Below are 18142 nucleotides of genomic sequence, written 5' to 3'. Positions count from 1 at the left end.
TGATGAGTGGTGAGTGGGAGCAGAAAGTTCCAGAAGACAGGCTGATAGTTTTTGATCCTCATGTCCTTTTCTCTTTTCTCTAAATGTGGTTATTAAGAATCTGAATTCCACTCCCATGGGCATACTCTAGAGGCAAATATTTCCTCTGCCTTTCAAAGAGGCTATTTTATTTCAGGTCAGCCAATTGGCTTCTTTGCTATATGGATTTTCTTAACGGCTTCCTTGTGGTCTTTGCTTTCTTGATCTCAGAATTCTAAGTTTCTCTTGAAATTACTCAATAAGTAAATGTACATTTTAACCCCTACTTTATTATTCTATTTGAGCCTTTTAAATTCATAGGACATATCTTCTTCATAGTTTACCTTATGAGCATCAAGCATTAAAAATGATTTTAAATTTTATTTTAATTAATTAATTACTTTTGAGACAGAGATTTTAGAACTCGAAGCAAATGGTCCTTCCTCGGTCTCCCAAGTGCTGAGTTATAGGCATGAGCAGTTTTAAACAAGGCATTTCTTTCTACTGAAGCCCCAAAGCTTAGAACAGCTGTGGCAAGGGCTCATGGTTGGAAGCAGGGATGATGTACCATGAAGGCAGGGTGTGGTCCAGCTCTTCCTGCTCTTGAACTTCCGCCACAAAAGGGAATGCCAAAGGAGTGACAATGAAATGCTACAGGGCAAGAATCAAGGCGCACCAGATCGCAGCAGTTCCAGAAATGTCGTCTTCCACCCTGCACTCTTCTCCAACCTGGAGAAGCCAGGGGCTGCTGGGTGCTCAGGGTGGAAGAGCAGAACGGTGAGGATGAGGGATGGTGGCGCAACAGTGGCATCCTTCCCCCTTGGTCCTGGGAGGGAGATCTTCCAAGGGAGAGTTAGAAGGATGTAGGTAGACATGGAAAGTAAGAGCAGGCTCCCTACGACAGCAGCTTCCGGTCCTCTGAAAGTGACCTGGGAAGATAATCAGCCTGCCTAAAATGTGTCCGAAGGGCAGAGAGTCTAACAGAATGAGTAGGGAAGGAAGTAATCCTGAGCCTTTCCCACTAATTCCAGAAAGCACTGCGGCAAATGTGTATGATTAGTGCACTTTGGACACAGTAGATAATTCCCAGTTGTTAAGTTCTCTTCCACCAGGTCCTCAGTTGCTTCATAAACCCTGGCCCCTTCCTCATCCCCCAGAGGGAAACTGGATGGCTTGGGCTGGAGTATCACACTTTGTTGGGGGCTTTTCTAAGATGTGGCCAGGAAGCAGTTAACCAGAGAAACACTACATGGAATGCTGCCGTAGAGTGATGCTCACACCTAAGACCTGGGACAAGGGATGGCTATTGGGTGGGCCAGCCAGGATACTCCTCATGTTCCACCCCCTGCCTGCAGTGGACGCTTGCTCCTGAGGAGTGTAGTAGAGAATCCATTATGACCTCTCCCAAGATCGGTAGAACGTACAATCTTCTCCTTCTCCGAAGCCCCTCACCCCATCTCTGGAGTGTGATGGAGAGGGGGTTAGTATGAAGAGGGAAGCAGGAGGCAGCACAGATGCCTTCGGGGTGGACCATGCACAGCAGCCTCCCTGGGGGCCCTGCCTGGGGACAGGAAGGCCAGAATTCGTCAGGAGATAAGCTAACTTCTAAGAAATGGTACTAGAGGAAGAAAGTGCAGGGGGTATTGCCAGTGTATCCTCACTGTGAATAGGAGTTAAGGATGGAACCTCTTTAGGAAGCAAATGATAGTGGTTTTGAGCAATGGTTCTGCATTTGGACATTTTTTCCTTCTCTCTACAGAAACAGTATAAAATTGCTACCATGACCAATGCAATGAAAACATGTAGACGAACATGAAGGAAAAGCACAGAAGCACACCAACCAGACACGACCAAAACATTGTTGTCTTTCCGGGTTTTGTGAGATTTAGAGCAGTTACTAGCAAGAGATGGAAATTTTCCGTGTTTTTCTTCTTCTTACTTCAGGTGACTCTGTACCTATCTTTACTTATATTTTATTCTAATATAATTTCAACATTGCATTTTTTCTTTATTTGGGGGAGGGATACATGCATGGCACCCTGTTAACATTTCATCTTTAAAACACGGCTTCGAATGTCATACATTTTAGATATTTCAGTAAACCCAGCTTCCCAGGTTTACCACCAGCTACATAGAATGGCATTTTATATTTTATTATAGGTAATACACCAGCTTCCCAGGTTTACCACCATCGACATAGAATGCCATTTTCATTTTGGTCATGTCCTGTTCTGCCATGAAGAAGTTGCCTGAGAGGGTTTGTAGCAGAAGACTTACCCTTCTGAAGTACCAAGTTCTGACACCCAGGACAGTACCCACTAATCCCCAGCAATGCTTAGTAGGTGTCCAGGAGTGTGAAAAGATTTGTTAGAGCTCAGCTCTGCAGACTAGACCCCTTCACCTCTCAAAGAGAGACTGACTACTGTGTGTGTGAGGGGAGGTCTCTGGATAATAGCTCCTAACTCTTAGAGTCTTGATCATATCACCTCATTTTTTATTGTGCAGAAATTAATAGGATAAGCTTTCCAGAGATGCTGAAAATGAGTTCCATAATGAGAATATAACATAAAATACATAATTAGTAGGAAAGATTGTTTTGGGAGAATCTGTGAAGGTAAATAAATATGGAGATGCCAGAAGCATATGTTTATTAAATTTGAATACATAAATTGGGCTTATTCTACAACTTCCTCTTTAACTTTTCCTCATTTCCTTTCTTCCTCATTTACCTCTAAAAAGATAAAGATTACCAGCTAAGCAAAAAATTTTAGCTGAGAAATTTTCAATAACGTGTAGGAAAGACTTGGGTTGTTTGGCTGAAAGGGGAGAGTTTTCTGGAGGGTCATTGTTATTAGAAGAAAATATAGGAGTTGATTATGTTGGGGTTTTGTATTTGTTTGTTTTAGAAGATTTGGGAGTACTGAAACTTAGTCCTTGATTGGGTGTCAGAAAGAAAATAAATGAGCCATAACTCTGGGGCAGAGATCCACAGTGACAGCAGCTACCATCACAAGGCTGTCTGCTTAAAGGGGACAGGGGACACATATTTTTAACCCCTTCATGGCAATGGTTAAATACATGTACCCAAGTAGTATGGCCTCCACATATACTTGTGTAGAAAAGCAGAGATCAACTCCCACATGAGTTGATGCAGTGAACACTGTTGGCAAGAGTCTTACTCCTGTGTTTCCTATCAACTACCTACCCCTTGCCTGAGAATCTCTGCTGGAAAGTTACCTCATCTTCCAGCACATCCTTCTGCAAATTGTTGTTTGGTCTCGGGGAGAGGATCTAATCAAGCCATTCTAATCAAAATCCTTCTCACAAATTTAAATACAATTAAAAACTGATGGTGACAGTTCCCCTCAGTTGGTAAAAACTGTGTGACACAGAATCCAAGAACCATTGTTTCCTGTATCCCACCTTGGGAGAAAGTCTACCTGCAGCGAGTGGAAATGACGCAAGCAGGAGTCAGGAGTTAGATCTCCCAGCATCCTCCTGGGAGCTTCTTCCCTTCCTGTGGGTTTTTCCACATTTCCTTGGGTCCCATGGACCGCTAAGGCCTCCTTTTGCCTCTGCTGGTTCAAACTGGTTTGGATCCCTAATTACCAAAGAAGTGCTGTCTTGCCTGCTGTTTAATTAAAATATTTGATTAATTGAAAACTGGAAGCTCTCTACTGCAGTCTGTGTTCACAAAATAAATCTTTCCCACTTTTGAAAACTGATGGACTGAATGTAGTAACTACTTCCTCTAGCCCTTGATTTGGCAAATTGGTTATTTAGAGAGAAGGGAAAGAAGGTCTCAACACAGCCAGTGGGGCCCACGCCTGTAGTTCCACCACTCAGAAGGCTGCGGAGGGCCTACAACAGACAGGAGGGACGGGTGCAGGCAGGACCCAACCTCAAAAAAACAAAACAGCAAACAAAAAGTCACAGACGCATCCCAGGAAAGAGGATGGGTATGAATGGCAATCAATAAGTGTAATGCAGTGTTTTCTTGACCTGCGCTGTCTCTTTCATAAGGTCTTGCTTTTTGCAGGGACTGTCAACAGCACAGCTAGAATCCTTGCCCCTGTCAAGCTAATGTCCCATTCTCCTTTCTGGATGAAGAGAACACGGCAATTAGTGCTACCGATGTTTTAACTTGGGCATCTAACCCTGGACAGTCACAAGTGTTCTGAGGAGGGGCTGGCCTCTGTCTGCTTTCCCCATCCAAGCAAATGTGACAAGAGAACTCTCTGCTGCCCTTTGTCACTCAGGTTCTGTCTGTGAGTCTATCTGGAAGATATCTATTTGTCCAAAGGCCAGGGAGATGATAAAACAACCCACCCATTCCCAAAGCACCAGAGCAAATTGTAGATGGCTCATTCTGGAGAGTCAGCAAAAGGGCAGAGTGGTAGAGATATGGCATAGTGGCCAAGAACATATAATCCTCTTCCAGACGATCTGACCCTACAAGCTCCCATATCAGGTGGCTAAGAACCTCCCATAACTCCAGCTCCAAGGGGATTCAGCGTTTTTGATCTCCTTAGGCACCTGCACTCACATCCATCTATCCACACACACATACATACATATACATAATTGCAAATAAATCTTAAAAGAGTCAGAAAGGGCTGAGGATACGGCTCAATGGTAGAGTACTTGCCTAGCATGTGCCAAGCCCTGTGTTCGACCCCCAGTACCATCTTGGGACCCCGACCAGTTGAAATAACTCCCAGTAAAAACTGACAGGTGCTGGGAGTCTTCAGAGCATTTTAAGGAAGCAGCTTTGTTTCCTGTGAACTTTTATGAAGACTTGTTTTAAATCTGGAATTGATTAGCTACAGTTAAAGTCTCTGAATTGTCTTTGATTAACAATGAAACTGGTAGGGAAAGTTATCTCTAAGTCAAGATGGTGTTATGAACCTCTGTGTCCTAGTCATCTGGGGCTTCCTCTCATACCTCCTGAGGGTGAACCTTGGGCTGGGAAGGTGAGGCAGTAAGGGCTTGGGCTGGTAGATATGCCCCTGAGGGTGCGAGGCATGGTGTCCTTGACCTCACAGCTTCTCAAGCTTTAGGGAACCTACAGATAACCCAGGGCTGATGGGAAATGGCAGATTCTGACACTGTGACCAGACTTCCAGATGATAACCCTTTTTCTTCTACAACACACACGGAGTCCTGAGCTCCTGCACCATGTCTAGAACTCATCCACACTCATGCCAGAGCCTGAATCCCCAACACTCAGGATTCTGCAAGCAGCTAAGAGGCCTGGGCACTTTCAGACCAGAACTGCTAATGACTGCTCCCCTGGCATGAAGCCAGGGAGCAGCCTCAGCTTGTTCATCTGTCAGAGTGAGAAGCCAAAGGCATTGGCGAGCACCTGCTTCCAGCCCTCAGGAAGCCAGCCCTGAATTTAGGCCCTCAGCAGCCGAGCTGTGGAGAGACAGGATTTACAGACAATTGCCTGCAACCAGAGTCAGGCACACAGCCTATAACCAACTCCGTTTCTGCCAAATGCCTGGCCCTGGGAAACTACAAGGGCAACAGCTAACCACCAGGAGGTGGGGGTTTGGATCTGTTTGTTGATTATTGTTCTAATCAGCACATTTGAGGTCTATTGCCATGGTTTCAGGTTTGCCTGGTGCAGGGGCTTTGTGGGATAGTCGCTTTTTATTTGGTAATATTTCAGATTTGGAACTTTGATGGGGTTATCTTCCTTCCTTGATCCCAGAAACAAAGGCAGTGACTGATAACTTCTACTCCACAAGGCAAAGGAATTGTGTCTCTCCCTTATCTCAAAAAAAGGCTTCGTTCTTTCTGAAAAAAAAGAATCACCCTATCTTTTACACAGTTAAGCTCCTTGGCATTGCATGGGAAATTATCTGTTCCCCACTCGATTCAAGCAAAAGCAAGCCTATATGCCTGTCCTTAATCTCTTCTAGTTTTCTTCCAATTAGATGCAATCTTTTTCCAATACTCTAATTAATACTTCCACATTAAATATTAGGCCTTGTAAGAGAAAAATCATCTGTAATATAGTCAGATCGAGCCAAAGAGGATTTTCAAGCTCCTGCCCTTAATCTTTCTTTCAATTTTCTGCCATTTAGAAACAATTTTTTCCCCAACACTCTAATGAATGCAAATGATATTCGTGATTAGTTAGTATTATGCTAATCTGAGCCTGGAATTTACCTAAATCTGCATGGTGTTGTCTGAGCACCAGATTGCTTTGGGTTTCTGAGGAAAATTACATTAGCCTGCCAGATGTACAAAACATGATAGAGTAGAAATCTGAGCAAATAATCAAGATTACATTAGTTTTGTTTCTTAATGAACAACTGTTGGCATTAGGGATTACAGACAAATTATGGTTTTCCTCTCTGAGCTCAAGCAGCTAAGCAGCTGTTGTGAAGGTCCCCTTTTCCTGACTACCCCTAAATAGATTGGGAGCCACCAGGGCAGAGGGAAAGCATCTAAAATTTCACATAATTTAATTTGTTCCATTACAAAGTAATCATCGCGACGAGGCCCACAGCTAACCTCCAAATTCTCCCCCCACACACCCTCTCTCTGGAATGTGGGAGCCATTGGAGGGTTTCTGGGACAAACTCAATGTGTTTTTCTTCTCTCCTGACATGGAGGGATGTGGGCTGCATGCCTCTGAGACATACCTGCTTTCTCTACCCTCTGGGCCACTTTCCAAAAGGGTGCCTGCCTAATTCCTGCTGCTTGGGTGTCACAGATGGAATGCTGCTGATAAGGATTACGGCGGTAACACAGTACATCTGGCTGCAGTCTCAGAGGCTGGCTGCACCAGACACTTGCACAAACAACAGCCATCTGAGCTTAGACCCTCATCCTAGGTTATTTGATCTATGTCTGTGAAGTCTCCCGATAATGAAATCCTTGTCCGACATGGTGGTGATGGTGGCGGTGTTGGAGATGCATGGTGGTGATGGTGGCGGTGTTGGAGATGCATGGTGGTGATGGTGATGGTGTTGTTGGAGATGCATGGTGGTGATGGTGGCGGTGTTGGAGATGCATGGTGGTGATGGTGGCGGTGTTGGAGATGCATGGTGGTGATGGTGGCGGTGTTGGAGATGCATGGTGGTGATGGTGATGGTGTTGTTGGAGATGCATGGTGGTGATGGTGGCGGTGTTGGAGATGCATGGTGGTGATGGTGGTGGTGTTGGAGATGCATGGTGGTGATGGTGGCGGTGGCGGTGACAGTGGGTGTGTGTTTATGCTATGTACAGAGGCGAGGGGTGAGCAGGGGGTAACAACAGCCTGCGGTCCTGATCTTGGACATTTTTCTTGACATCAATCAGCATCATGGCAGGGCTGTGTACTTTCCTGCCTAAATTAAGTGCCTCGCTGACAGTACAATACTTCATTCAGTGTGCTATTTCTGGGTCCAGAGCCATACTCTCTGTGGCCACTGGGCCTTTGCGCATGTTAGTTCCTCCTTAGGAACTAGTCCTTCCCTCCACTTCTCTGCCTCCGGTGAAACTACAGCACTGCTAAGATGACTCAATTAGGCGTTCAAAGATGCCCGTCTCTCACCAGCAAAGAACGCACATGCTTGCTTTCTTCCCACACTGGATATGTCACAGGGAATGGAACTAAGCCTGCTTTGTTCACATAGTATTTGTTATACTACTTCATGAAAAATTACAGACAGAGTGAACAGGTTCATATAGTTGTAAATACAGCATTAATGGGGAAGGAAAGCTTGAATTTCTATACCATAGTGTGGACAGAAGTGCTAAATGATAGGACATTTGTGACAAGGTCATCACAAACACATGTGCAGAGGCTGAGAACCCCTCAATTCCCCGCCCCAGGCAACAAGGACAGGAGCTGAGGTATATGAACACAGGCATTTCTTGACTTGCCATGGCTGGCTGAGCAAGGCTGCTTGAGGGTGGAGTTCATTTTCCTGGCTGCCTAGACTCACCTCCTGACCATCCTGACACATGGATGGACCCATTGCTGTGACAGGTCTCTCTGACCATTGTCACCTGACCTTCCACCAGGAGGCACGGGGTCCTCAGTCCTCACCAGGATCTACTGTCCAGGAGTGAGGTCTCGATGGATGGTGGGATGGAAGGAGAGCGCACGCCGAGGGAAAGGAAGGCTGCTCTCTGTTCGTCTAACCTCCAGTTCCTACTCCCAGCTCCTCACATCTGTATCGGTTTCTGAGCTCAGGAGAAGCATGGAAAGAAACCAAAATAAAGGAAAACCGAGAGGAGCAGAGGAAGGAAGACAGCGGAATTAACTCTCTACTCACCAGCAGTGCAAAATGCAGGAGTGATGGCTGAAGAGACGGAGCCTCTCCAGGCTGTTGGATGCTCCAGAAGCCCAAAACCACACTTCCTGTCTTCCTCTCTCCCTGGATTGACAGGAGAGTCTATGCCCTGTCCCTGGGAGTGGGGGTGAGTCACTCCCCTGCTGAGGAAGGCTGCAGGATGAAGGAAGGGCAGGGGGTTGTAGCCTGAACCCTGGCTGCTTAGAGACAGCAAGGTGCTGGTCCTCCCATGGTTCCCCTGAGAATCTCAGTGCAGGTCTGTAGAATGTCTCACAGTGAATGTTCACAGTTCATCTCATTTGCAAGTTGGATAGGGGACAGGAGTGACTCTGAAAAGTAGGTAGACTCCTGGGCCCTGAGACAGGAGAATGAGAAATGTCAAGTAGGACTGCCTTTCTGTTCCCAAGTTGCTCACAATCGAGCTCAGAGCAAAATGGAGTGTGTGGTGTGAACAGTAAGTGGATTAAAATGGGCAGGAACTCAGAACCAAGAAGAAATCCCTTTGTCAGAGTAAATGGCTGAGGAGCCTGACTGAGGAGCCTGGCTGAGCTTGCTCACTCCATCCCCAGTAACTTGACTGATGAGAGAACGCACATCCCAAGATTCTGTTTCTATAGCTTTTTGGGTGGAGGTGGGAGTGAAGAGCAGTAGCGGTTTTGTGTTTTAACCCATTTTTATCGTTGTTCTTCTCGTCTGTGTGCATTTCTTATACAGCATCCTGCTGTGAAGCACGGACTGCCCTCCACTAGTCATCAAACACGAGGGCCACCTCACATCCAGGGAATTGCTTTATGTGTACCAATTCCTTCAGGCCTCACCACAGTCTCATGAAGTACAACTTTCTGCTATCCCAAGTAATGGTCAAGGAAACAGAGTCACAGGGAGGCTGTCGTTGTCCTGTTTTTCCAACTAGTCACCAGCATTTGGCATGCCAGAAGTCCAGACCCTTGAGGGAGGAGCTCTTGTGCCTCTCGACATGGTTTTAAAACTCTCCAAAGGATAATTTTACATCCCACTTTCTCTCTCATTTTCACTTCAGTTCCCCTAAGTTCTCTGCCTTATCAACACAGACAATGTAGACTGGTAAGGTTACAGAGACCGAACTTGAAAGAAAATAACCATACTTTCTGACTTTGCTCATCCACACGAGAGTACATGCAGTGCAGTAGCCCACATCACACATGGCGCCTTCAGGGCTGAGGTCTCCTCAGGGACATGCCCACTCTATCTACCCACTGGTTATTTTTATAAAAGCTCATTCTTTTATGTTCCCATGAGCAACTGAATACTAAGCCCTACTATATCCTCCCCTAAAACTCCTGACTCTTACTCTATCACCTTATTTGAAAGCTAAGGATATGATTTAGAAGTCATGACTTCATCACAGAAGACAAGAACTCAACAGTCATGAACAGGAAGACCAATGGTTTGTAGACTGTTCCTGCCTGCCCTTCTGCCAAGGATTGCCTGGCTCCTCTGCACTTGGGGTACCCAGAGAACACCCCAGTGGAATGTTCTACAGGAGACTGTAGTTTAAGACCAAATAATCACTTCCAACTAATAGGAAATTCCTTTAAAAGGTGAGATTCTAATCATGAAAGGCCTGTAAACACAAGAGCCAGAAGTACTTCTGGGCAAGTATTGAATTCAGCTTCCATGGAGACTTTCCATATGCAGGCGTTTCTCAAGCCATGTGACCAATGGGTCAAGATAGTGATTTAAAGAAACAGCATTTGTTTTAAATAATGAACTAGAATACATTAATAACTATTAAAAGTGAGCTTCAGATACTAAGCATAAAGACTACTATATATGTATATGTATTTCAAATTTTATATGCTTTATGTGTGTGCAAGGCAATGTGGGTGGAAGAGCAAAGCATCAGAAACCAATGAACTTCATTAACTTTGTGCAGTGGCTCAAAACTGAGCAGTCCTAGACTGCTGGTGTGGTGGCTCAGTGGGTAGCGCCAAGCCTGACCACCTGGCTTCAGTCCCTGGGACCCACATGGTAAAAGAAGAAAACTGACTCCTCAAAGTTGTCTTCTAAGGAGGCAGACTGGTGCGTCAGATGGCTTGCTTTTGTCTTCAGAACTGTTTTACAGCGTTCTTTTGGGTTCCTGGATTGGCTGTAATTCCACAGCTCATATTGATTGAGAAAAAGAAGCAATCTAAAAGCAAGCAATGGCAGCATGTTAACAAGAGGAGCAGACAAGGCTTCTGAGCTGACGGGGTGGATGCTTTCCCGAGCAAGGCAAGGAGGGAGTCAGAGGTCCCATGCCCTTTGAAATGGCCTGAAAGCAGATTCAAGAAAGATATCCAGGCTTTTTTTTTTAAAAAAAAATTTTACAAAGTCACTAGAAATAGTCTTTTTATCCAGAAAAAAAATATTACTTTCTATCTAATTAAAAATGCCAGACTCCCTTTGCATTTGACTAAAATGACATCAGTAGGTCATGTGAGCTGTTCAGGAGTTCTTGAATATCTTTAGTTGGTCATGGTGGCTTGGCTCCTGTCTGTCCATTCTCAGCCGAGTAAACATGGGCCAACTGTCTCAGATCTCTGCACCTCGGTGTCTTTCCTGTAAAATGGCAATCATACACACTCACACACTTCAGCGTTGCTGCCAGACTTATGTAAGATGGTATGTGCCAAGTCCATAGTCGACAGACTGACACATAGGATTGGGTCATTTGAAAAAAAATGCAACTACACCTCATAGTTCGATAAAAGCAATTTTCTCAGTTACTGGAGACTTTCAAAGATAAAATTCAAGTAAAGACATGATCAGAGAAACATCTTTTTGGACAATACTGTCACCTAGGCAGTCACTAAGACCCTGAAGGATGCCTATTTGGGGAGACTGGGGCCATTTCAATGTTCCTTATTTGGGAAAATAGCTTTATCCAAAAGCCTTCCAATACTCAATAGTTATTCTTTGTATTAATATTCTAACCCATTACAAGACTTATCCCAAGGGTTTGTAGGATATTGACTCTGTAAACATCATCAGCATCACACATTTATACCATGACTGGGAAATCTTTGTGAAAGTTTAGGAAAAAACAAAATGGCACGGGCTGCCATTTCCACGCCTCCCATAAGAAAGCTCCCGTGGGGGAGGGATGTGGAGGGAAAGACTGCAGCTGATGGAGGTGGCCGAGCTGCGTGCTGAGCTGATTGATTGATTTCTTAATTAATTTATGATGGCTCAACAATAATTACAAGCTACTGTTTGTCAGCCAAATCACTTGTGCTGAAGTCAAAGGTTCACATCTGCACGAAGCTTCCAAGGATCAATGCATCAATTAGCCATGTTGGCTTTTTTCCCATTCAAGGCTAACATGTGTCATTAATATTCCACCATTTGTATGTATAAACTAATTGATTGAACATTCATGCTACATAAACATGTGGTTTGTATTATGTGGGGTTCCACTTAATACATCTTTCATGCCAATATAATAAATAACCTCACATAAGAAAACGAATATCTTTTGGAAAATAAAATGGCAATTGAAAATTAGTCCTTCTATTGGTGACCGTGTCTAGTCCTGGGGATCATGATATCACAGAAAATTCTTCAATTTTGTGGGAGAAGGAGTTGGTACAAATTTTAGAGGCGATAGACATTTGCATGAGATGGTTCAAGTCTGTCAAAAAAGGAGCTACGTGTGATTCCACATAACCACCATTGTCCTCTGCGATGGATGCTAGAGCATAAATGGTGCTAATTATAGCCACGTGATCTCCTGTTTGCACCTGCCCAAAGTCTAGATTGGAAATGCAAATCTATTTACCTGGAGTAACTTCTGCCAGGTTCATGGGCAGTATGTGCACTACACCCTACCCTTGGTGGGAAATGTTGAAGCCACCTGGGAAGGCAAAATAAATTCTAGTCCCCTGTCACCATAGCTCCTTCTTTGTTCCTTTGAGGCAAAGGTTCTCCTGGAGATGGCAACCATGACTGGGTTGTGTGGTGGGAGCAGAAACATTTGTCCACAGCTGACTTTAGTCTTGTGTTTCTCCATCACCATTATACAATAAAATACCACATAAGTGCCTTGGAGTGATTAGGAAAGAAACATAGATAGCCAAGTAACTCCATCTTATGTGGTGTGTACTGGTGTAGTAGCTGGCTAAGAAGACCCTACTAATGTTTTAGAGGCTTTTAGAATACTAAGTTTGTTTCATGAGAGCTGGGTGGAAAGGGAGTCTCAGGAACAGGGGCAGGCGGCCTCCTGTGAGCTAAATTTGGGCCTGAGGTGTTTATAACCAGCATACCGGTTGCAGGCCTGGGGAGTGAGACACCAAGTTTTCACTCACACACCAGCAAACCTTGCTGAAGCAGGGCTAAGTCCAAAGATGGTCTCTTTACTATAAAGATCCCTTTCTCGGGCTCATTTAGAAGCAGTTAGTACTTGGCAAGTGCTTGGCTACAACTTTCCCCAGGACCTACTTCCCTCTACCTTCTCTATCTTCATCTTAGGTTTCTGGTATTCCTGGCTCATACTTCTGACTCCTTTGCAAAACACTGTCAAAATGTTAGTCTACAACAGAGGCCTTTCCAACATCACCAGGAAGGGTCAGGCATGGAAAATAGCTGAACATTTAGAATAAAAAGCCAACCTCTTTGTGTGAGTGGAGGCCATGGGACAACACCTTTTCCTGAGACAAAGTCTCCCTGGTACTTGGAACTCTCACCAATTGGCCTATATTGGCTTGCAGCTTCCCTGGTGTCCTCTCGTTCCTGTATTCCCAGCTCCGGGAGCACAAGAGCATGCCACCACACCTGCCTTTTGATGTGAATCCTAAGGCTCAAACTCAAGTCTTCATGCTTATTTAGCAAGTACTTTAACTCCTGAATTATCTCCCTAGCTCAGAAAAAGCAGTTTTCTTAAATGAACTTCATTTTATCAAAAATAAGAAGCTAAAAACCACACTAATCCCATAGCGTGTTTGCCTGACCATGCATCCTGCAAAGCACATTAGCCTCTCTCTCCGGGCTCTCTGGAAGTCACCATGAGGATGGTAGTGAGAGAACATGGGAGTGAGGGCTGCTCATGGGATGAATTGCTCATCTTCAGCCTTCCTCAGCAATGATGAGTCTTCTGAGAGGACAGAAGATTGGCTGCTTTTGCTTCTGGGCGTCTTCCCACCCTTTCCTTTAGTTTCAGACGCTTAGTTTCATCATAACCCAAACATACTTCTGACACATGCAGGTTTCATTGAGAATAGGCCATCTGAGTGGTCTCAGACCACATCCTGGCAGCCCACAATCATCCATCAGCTCAGTCTCTGAGGGCTCAGCAGGATCCCCCCCCGGCAAACGGGGTGATAACTGTCTTGATGCAACCTAGCCAGGATTTATTAGTAGCCCTTCATGTGCTATTCTGTTTAGGGCTGATGAAGAAGTCCTGCTTTTTATCCTCTTGATGTTTATAAGTTTGTGTCCACACCTAAGTAACCAAATAAGACAAATCTTATATTGAGACAGAACCAATGTCATATACTCACGTGCCTTCACTCACATTAAACAATCATACATGCAGATCACATGCAGCATAGAAAAATACCAAATTGTGCTACTGTTTTATCTCAAATAGTTGCTTGTGATGTTGTTACTTCTAACAATTCTAAAATCAGACTGGAGATGGCTTAGAATAGTGGTTCTCAACCTTTGGTTCTCGACCCCATTGGCAAACCTCCATTTCCAAAAATATTTATATTATGATTCATAACAGTAGCAAAATTACAGTTATGAAGTAGCAACAAAAATAATTGTATGGTTGAGGTCACCAAAACATGAGGAACTATATTAAAAGGTCACAGCATTAGGAAGGTTGAGAACCACTGGCTTAAAGGTTAAGAGCACTTGCTGCTCTTGCAGAGGACCTGGACTCAGTTTCCAGTATCCATATGGCAGCTCACATTCACCTATAACTCCAGTTCCTGGAGATATGATGCCTTCTTTTGACCTCTTTGCACACTAGGCATTCACAGGCTGCACAGACATGCAGGCAGGCAAAATACTCATAAAGTTAAATAAAATAATGGAAAAATTATTTACAATATCATGTGCCATCTACTTGTAACAAGCCAGATTCTCCCATTTTAATGCACAGTAAGTAAAAGCTGAAATAGTAACCTCTTGAAGAATGATGCGATTTTAAGAGCAAAGCTATCAATAAAGACATCGACAAGTTATAATGCAAAGTAGTATTTGGGATTTTTTTTTATTTCTTGCTATCTTATTAAGCATACAAAAGGCAGCATGGACCCTGCTATTTTGCAGGGTGATGGTGATTTAGCCTCGTGATCTGAAGAACTAATCTTTTGAGTTCAGTCACAGAATCTACAAAGGCTCTCATGTGATGCTTTAGACACCAAGAGCTCCTCTGTTGCCTGGTGAAAATTTCCCTTTATACACACTCCAGAACATGGGCAAAAGCCAGAAAGTGTCTCTTTGCCCACTCAGGTGTAACAGCAGCAGCTGACAGGATGCGCACCAGGGATTTCCTTTTCCTTGAATGGTTTGCGGGCTGTTTACCTACCATCACCTCACCACAGCTTCACTAGAGTTCCAGAAGGTGAGTGGTGGACACCAAAACCCGCACAGCACAAACACCTGACCTGCCAGTAGGTTTCCAGAAACTCCCCTCCCCAGCTGGCTTGTGACTGCAGTGAGCCTAATAATTGTCTGGAGGGGAGATGACTGGAATCACATTTCCACCAAATCCCTGCACCTCCCTGTCCACAGCCCTGCAGTCCTCAGAGGCAGCTACCAAGCAAGGGAGCATACCGGCCTGCTTGATATGAGGAGTGGAGCCTCAGAAGGCGGCGGGAAGTGAAGTTGGAGGCAGAGAGACACAGGTCAGACAACAACCAAATACCTCCTCATGCTCACAAAACTGTGGGTGGAACCCAGGCCATGCGGATGAAGCAGCCTCCACACCAGGTTCCAGGGAGAAATACGCTCAGCACTTTTGGTTTTTGAACTGTGTCTCAGTCCCTCCTCCCTTGGAGCGGAGTGCTCTCTACAAAGTTGCTAAAGCTCCGAGTCGAGTGGCCTCATCTGCAGAGTGGGGCTGGTAATGCCTGTTTTATTGTGCTGTGCTGAAGTCTGAATGAGATGATTCATATAAATTGCTTCCCCAAGTACCTGGCAGACACCTGGCAAATAAGAGCCCCTCAAAAATCATTGGGTTTTTTTTACCCTTAAAATCATAGAAGTCAATGTTTAAAATTAAAATTAAGCTAATATGTAACATTAGCCAATAGATCTTAAGCATTTAGAAATGCTTTGGGAGGCACTGCTTTTAAGAAATCTGCAACGATCTGAAATAGAAAACACTACATTTTTATAGCTTACTGATTGTATGCAGTTTCCACATACTGTATGCGCACGTTTATGTAAACTCAAAAAAGCCACCATAGTTCTAAAAAACACCTTGAAAACGTTACAGTTCCCTTAACTAGCCCATCCTGTGTATCTGTAAGCACCTACTAAGTGCTTGGACCTGCGCCTGAATAAATAGAGTTTGTGTTAGCCCCCTTGGGTGGGTGTCGTGAACCTTGCATTCACCAGGTGCCTGGCTGGCTCTGTCTCATTCATCCTCACGACAGGTTGGAGAGACAAGTAATGAGAATGATTATCTGCACTTTACAGCTGGCTCTACCAGCCGCGGGATGAGCAAATTCATTTGCCAGAGGTCACAGAATCTACATTTCCCAGGATTCAGCCCTGTGCTCATAAACATATCCATTATGTACAAACTTGGAACATGAACACTGTATGTGAGAAAAAGCAGCCACTCACTGAACTAAGTCATTTTTGGGAGAAGCACAATGTTAAGATTTATTTTAGAACAGTGAGAAATGAAAACGGTTATTAAAGCTGTCCAGTACGTGATACACTAAATGTGTCCTGTAGTTTCTTAGTATCAGCTGACATAATAATAATAATGACCAGAACAACACTAAACAGAGTCCTTTCCAGTCTTTTGACTCTGCCAAGCACTCCAATTTAAGCGACTTGCAGGTGATGAAGCACAGTTTCGTTATGTATGCCCCTTAGCACAACTCCTAGTTTTTACGTTTAGTTTCTCTGGCTATTTTGCACATGGAAATGAATCAAGGGAATGCCATTCTTTCTTCTTGCCTTGGTATATTTCCCTGTAGCGGAGTCCATGTGTTCAGCCCTTTAGGAGAATATAGAGTACAATGTCACAAAATAGTCTTGGGGACTAGGAAAATGCCTATAGTGACAGACACCACTCGGCCATGTTAGTCTCGGTGACACTGCACCATCAGATAGCCCTCTGTCAACCCGCCTCTAAACTGGAAAATCAACACCAGCTTTCCCAGAGATGGAAGTGATAGCACCCTTGAGAACACAACCCTTTGCTTCCAAAAAAAAAAAAAAGAGAAAGAGAGAGAGAGCTGGAAAGGAGAATAGGCAGGCACTTGTGTTTTCTTACTCTCTGATTAAATTAATAACCATCTAATCGCTGCTTATTGAGATAGGAGCCAAAGTTTATGTGTAACAGTGTAGCAGCAGCCATGCAAGTGTATAAGTGAAAACAAGTCCCAGAAATGGCACAGAAGTTGTTCCCATGTAAAGAAACATCTTAGAATGTCTAATGATGTCCTTCGCCACATCTTCTGTACAGTTCCCCGTTATTTAAAGATGGTTTCACATATTGAAAACAGCATTATAAATGGTCTATGCCACTAAAGAATAAAGGGATGGGAGATGTAAAGAAAAAAGTATATCCCACTGGTGATGGCACCTGAGAGATTTAAAAAGCAGTGTGCTTTTTAGAGTGTGAAACCATTTTCTTGCAGACACAATCATCCTCATCACTGTAGCAGCCGCTCCACTCAGAACTGGTTTTTAGAATAGTTAAAATTGACCATTATTCTTTTCCAGGTCATTAACTGTATAGGAGATGCCTTAGAGGTGATGTCCATGTAGTAGTATTCACGCACGAGTCTGGGAAAGAATATCGGGAAGATGTGCTGGCTGCCCTTGGGAGTGGCGAGCCTGGGACTGTGAGTCTCCTCCACCACTCGGCATTCAGGGAAAGAGAAGCCCTTCAGAAGCACATTCCTAGGATGGACATCCTCCTGTTACACTGTGATGTGTTAGGCAGATAGGTTTGCTGTGCCTGCATCTGGAACAGAGCATGGCATACAGTGTGGGCCTAATAATGCTGAACAAAACATAGACCTCATGGTCGCTAGCACTATAAACAGTCCGTCCATGAACATAGTGCCTTGTGGAAACCACTTCATGCGGTTATTATTTGTGTGATGTCTGCTAGTTTCTACTACACTTCTATAGATCAACTAGAATTTGACACAAAATAAACACTGAGTTTTGTTTTTTCGGATGCATGTCTACAGAACCAGCAGATCATCACAGCAACCTATACTAGGTTATTAGTCACTAGGTCTTGTCCACTCTTGCACTGGGAAAGAGTTTTACCCGCATATATTTTGTAATATATTTATTAGATGGTTCAGAAATTCTTCTGCTGGTAGTAAAAGAAATTAGATTTCTAAGAAGATGTTAATTTTAGAACTTTCAGTGACATAGACAATTATAAACCTAAATTCACCCCAACTTCTCAAAGTTTAGAAAAATATTTCCCATCACGATTGTCTTTTCGATGCAGTTATCTATTCATTGACATTTGGTATCCAATTATCCAGTTAAAATTGACATTGACAACAAAATCTGATTATTAAGACCATATAACAAAAAAATGGGCCACTTAATAACATTGTTATTTTATTAGCATTGCCTTAAACCAAGTGATAAAATTG

At 44.0% G+C, this 18142-nt stretch overlaps 1 protein-coding gene across 6 annotated transcripts in view; it reads right to left on the bottom strand.

Moving 5' to 3' along the window:
• Nfib (nuclear factor I B) overlaps positions 1–18142 on the bottom strand; it is a 418189-nt gene that overhangs the window by 396198 nt on the left and 3849 nt on the right. The gene's annotated exons all lie outside the window — the stretch shown is intronic.

The sequence above is a fragment of the Peromyscus californicus genome, unplaced genomic scaffold (genome assembly GCF_007827085.1).
Source record: "Peromyscus californicus insignis strain IS unplaced genomic scaffold, ASM782708v3 Scaffold_5__1_contigs__length_169319896, whole genome shotgun sequence".
Lineage (NCBI taxonomy): Eukaryota > Metazoa > Chordata > Mammalia > Rodentia > Cricetidae > Peromyscus > Peromyscus californicus.
Note: the sequence above shows the minus strand (reverse complement) of the source record. Positions and strands in the feature narration are given on the sequence as shown.